Source organism: Sarcophilus harrisii, chromosome 4 (genome assembly GCF_902635505.1).
Source record: "Sarcophilus harrisii chromosome 4, mSarHar1.11, whole genome shotgun sequence".
Lineage (NCBI taxonomy): Eukaryota > Metazoa > Chordata > Mammalia > Dasyuromorphia > Dasyuridae > Sarcophilus > Sarcophilus harrisii.
Window position 1 is genome coordinate 361,085,867 of NC_045429.1, and position 5,047 is coordinate 361,090,913.

The window sequence follows — 5,047 nt, forward strand, 5'->3', positions numbered from 1 at the left end:
GAGCAGTACAATTATCTGGGATAAGACCTGACAAGATATACACCTTTTATACTAATGCACAAATTAATGTATGCTTTGAAACGATCCCAGAGTCACAAATTTTATTAGCCATGGCTCCAAATTTTACACATGGGTCTCCATTAAAGATAACCAGACTATTACATAATTTGTTTTTTTGTTTTTTTTTTGTCATTCTTTGATGTCCTTTTCTTTTTTTTTTTAATTTAATAGCCTTTTATTTACAGGATATATACGTGGGTAACTTTACAGCATTAACAATTGCCAAACCTCTTGTTCCAATTTTTCACCTTTTACCCCCCCACCCCCTCCCCTAGATGGCAGGATGACCAGTAGATGTTAAATATATTAAAATATAAATTAGATACACAATAAGTATACATGACCAAAACGTTATTTTGCTGTACAAAAAGAATCAGACTCTGAAATATTGTACAATTAGCTTGTGAAGGAAATCAAAAATGCAGGTGTGCATAAATATAGGGATTGGGAATTCAATGTAATGGTTTTTAGTCATCTCCCAGAGTTCTTTTTCTGGGCATAGCTAGTTCAGTTCATTACTGCTCCATTAGAAATGATTTGGTTGATCTCGTTGCTGAGGATGGCCTGGTCCATCAGAACTGGTCATCATATAGTATTGTTGTTGAAGTATATAATGATCTCCTGGTCCTGCTCATTTCACTCAGCATCAGTTCATGTAAGTCTCTCCAGGCCTTTCTGAAATTATCCTGTTGGTCATTTCTTACAGAACAGCTATTACATAATTTGTGATGGATTCTTGAAGAAAAGGTTTCTGAAGTTCCTCTTAAAGGACCAACTATCTTTACAGATGCATCCAAACATAATATTTGTGCTGTATACTCTCGTGACTTAACTATAAAGAGAGTAGTCAGAACTCCTTTTCAGTCCACTCCACAAAATGAATTGTATGCAATTATTCTAGCTCTTACTTATTATCCAGGAGATATAAATATAATATCTGATTCGGCCCATTCAGTAGGTGTTGGACAAAGAATTGCCACAGCCCAAATAAAATTTGTAACTTCTAATATATATCAGCTCTTTATGGAACTTCAAGAGCAAGTGAGAAAGCATCCAGGTAAGATTTATATCTTGCATGTCCACTCTCATAGTGAAGTTCCAGGTCCTATTTTTGATGGTAATTCAAAGGCAGATATGGTGGTGAATGGAAGGGACCAGATAGGTTAACTGCTTGGGAGAGAGGGTTTGCTTGTGTCTCTACAGATGGAGAAGGAATCAGATGGGGTGCCAACAAGCCGTATTCACCTTGTCCATTGGAGAGAGATGGACAGACCCTTGAAACGAAGGAGAAGACCCAAGAAACACTGGGTGGTTCCATCACTGATTGTGCCCACCACTGAAAGAGCATGTCAGTTATGGCAGTTGACTCATGGACATCAAAAATTGTTGGACTACAAAACCCTCAGAAATCATTGGAATCCCTGAGACATGAAAAGATTGTTGTATGACTTCAAAACCCCCAGGAATCATTGGATTTTCTGAGAAATGATAAAACTGTTGCAGGACTTCAAAATCTTCAGGAATCATTGGATTCCCTAACACATAAAAAGACTTTTGCAGGACTTCAAAAACTTGCAGGAATCATTGGATTCCTTGACATGTGAAGCAATGGACAATAGATTGGTTTTGGACTATCTCTTCGCTGCTGAAGGAGACATATGTGTGATTGTTCTTTACAACCCTCCTTCTAGGACTTCTGGAAATCTTTTACAACACCATGTTGATTTATATTGTTTGTTATATCACTATTTTCATGTACAGTTCATGTTAGTTACACCACATTGAGCCTGCACTGGTTGTGGGGAGAGTCATCACTAACAGCCTCTACTTTTTTTTTCCTCATTACTATAACAATTCATTTATAAAATATTTCATTTATAAAAATACTTAGAATGAGAACATACTAGAATTAAATAATATTTTATACATTATGTATTCCATGGTCACTTTATTCACTTTGTCCATTTTTTTAAAAAATAGCTTTTTATCTACAAGTTATATGCATGGGTAATTTTACAGCATTGACAATTGCACCTTTTGTTCCAATTTTTCCCCTCCTTCCCCTCTCCCCTAGATGGCAGGATGACCAATACATGTTAAATATGTTAAAGTATAAATTAAATACAAAATAAATGTACATGTCCAAACTGTTATTTTGCTGTACAAAAAGAATCAGACTCTGAAATAGTGTACAATTAGCCTGTGAAGGAAATCAAAACTGCAGGTGGACAAAAATAGAAGGATTGGGAATTCTATTTAATGGTTCTTAGTCATCTCCCAGAATTCTTTTGCTGTATGTAGCTGGTTCAGTTCATTACTGCTCCATTGGAACTGATTGGGTTCATCTCATTGCTGAAGATGGCCAGGTCCATCAGAATTGATCATCATATAGTACTGTTGTTGAAGTATATAATGATCTTACGGTTCTGCTCATTTCACTCAGCATCAGTTCATGTAAGTCTCTCCAGGCCTTTCTGAAACCATCCCGTTGGTCATTTCTTACTGAACAATAATATGCCATAATATTCATATACCACAATTTATTCAGCCATTCTCCAATTGATGGGCATCCACTCAGTTTCCAGTTTCTGGCCACTACAAAGAGACCTGTCAAAAACATTCTTGCACATATATGTCCATTTCTCTTCTTTAAAATCTCTTTGGGATATAAGCCCAGTAGTAATATTGCTGAATCAAAGGGTATGCACAGTTTGATAACTTTTTGAGCATAGTTCCAAACTGCTCTCCAGAACAGCTGGATGTATTCACAATTCCACCAACAATGTATCAGTGTCCCAGTTTTCCCACATCCCCTCTAGCATTCCGCATTATCTTTCTCTGTCATTCTAGCCAATCTGACAGGTGTGTAGTGGTATCTCAGAGTTGTCTTCATTTGCATTTCTATGATTAATAATGACTTGGATAATAGCCTCTACTTTATTGCTATATGCTTGTGTAATACCTCCCATGCTGATGGGTTTGTGCATACCTGTTTCTAGTAAGAACCTTCAGCTGAGAAACACGCTAACAATATCTGGCTTTACTCACCACTTCCCTTTGGTGTTTTTCATCTCTCTTCTTGAGAAGTCAGGTAGGGTGTGATCATCTTCTTTTTAGTGCTTTCACCTCCTTTCCTGAGAAGTCAGGGGGAGGGGCACATGATCACCTCCTTTTTGGTGTTTTCACCTCCTGTCCTTAGAAGTAAGGGAGGGTGTGATCACCTCCTTTCTGGGGTTCTCATCTCCTTGAGAAGTCAGGGATGGCATGACTACCTGTGTTCTAAAACAAAAGAAAGTGGGAGATGTAAAGGTCTGAAACTCTGAATAGGTGCACTGCAATCAGATAACCAAGCACTTAAGACTAATTACTTATTGGACAATACTCTATTAGCATATGCTTGGAAAAATGGCCCTTCTCACTATTCTGTGCCGGCTTGATCTTTTGGTGTATACAGATAATCATAGGAGGGACTGGGTGTGGAGTAAGACAAGCCAGAGTCACTTTGGAGGAGGACAATGAGAAGAAAGATTTTTGTCCATCCCCATCATTTCTCCCCCTAAAGACCAAGGACTTTTACCTATCCTGACTCCAGCTGATTCTGAGGCCTCGAGAGAGTTAGCCCAGAACTTACAATTCACCGCTTCTGGGACTCAGTTATATTTGAAATAAATTATGTTGAACTGGATAACCAGTAAAGTTTCTGCAAGGCCTAAATCTATGATCCTATGATATGAAAGGTGAGAAGCTTGTAGATTTTGAAAAGACTTGAAAGTAATAATGCAAATTTTATATTTCTTTTCAGGTCATTTTGGATGTGTTTGCAAATTCTAATGTATTTAAGAAATGTTTTCTAATGAAGAAAAATTTGGAGCTGTCTTTGCCATCCAGGTCATAATTGGAGTCCTAAAAAATTCACTTCTCCTTTATTTCTACATGTTCAGTTTTATCTGTCATCATAAGGAAAATCCTTATGAGAACCTTGTTAATTCTTACTAAAGGAGTCCCCCAGACAGTAAAACTTTTGGGAATTAAACTTTTCTTTGGTGATGTTGCTTGTAAAACAATAGTCTACTTGCTCAAACTATTTTGAAAACTTTCAATATGCAACATAAGCCTTTTGGGGAGTTTCCAAACTATCACTCTCAGTTCATACAGCCCTGTGTATGGAGTACTCAAAGAAAAAGCTCCAAAATGCATCATTTCTTCCTTTGTCCTTCATTGGATTCTCACTCTATTGATAGAGGGAGCTATCCCCATGAATATATTTACATCCCAAAATAATGCAAGTTTTAGAGATAACTAGATCTCAGATATTTGTACTTTCAGTATTTATGCCATTAATACCTTGAACATTTTGTTATGGAAGATCCTTTATGATTCTGTGTGGTTTGGACTCACAATATGTAGCAATTTTTATATCATATTCATCTTGCAAAAGCACCACCATCAAGTCTTTTGGATTTATAACACCTGTTTCTCCCCTAGAACTTCTCCTGAGTTTGGATCCACCAATATTGTCATGATGCTTATGAAGAGTTTTATCTGTTTTTGTTTAGTCAGTACTATCTTTTTTCATCTTTATAAATCTTCTCAAACATCTACTCTCTGGATTTACATATCTCTTCCTTTATCACTGGATGTTTTCCAACCTTCCACCCCTTTGTGTTCAACAGTAGCATCAGCAAGTTCTCCAGGACCTGATTTTTTTTTTAAATAGTGAAACAAAACTTTCATTCCCCCATATTGTCATGATATTCAAAATTTTGCTGCATTTTTTTCTCCTTGATTCCCATTGTAAATATTTCAATTATAAGAATTAAACCCTTTTGATAATCCCAATTTTGATTACCCAAATGGTCATATAACACTAGTGGACTGCAAAGTGTCCATTTTAAAGACTATCCCTTTTCTACACTGTTCTCGACACTGATATTTTTTGATTTTGGCTAGAAGGTAGCAATTTGAACTTTGTAATGATTTCCATTTC

General features: G+C 36.5%; 1 pseudogene; it reads left to right on the forward strand.

Annotated features, from left to right (window-relative positions):
• Positions 1-3,903: 3,903 nt before the first annotated feature.
• LOC100925353 lies at positions 3,904-4,773 on the forward strand (annotated as a pseudogene).
• The last annotated feature ends 274 nt before the right edge of the window (positions 4,774-5,047 follow it).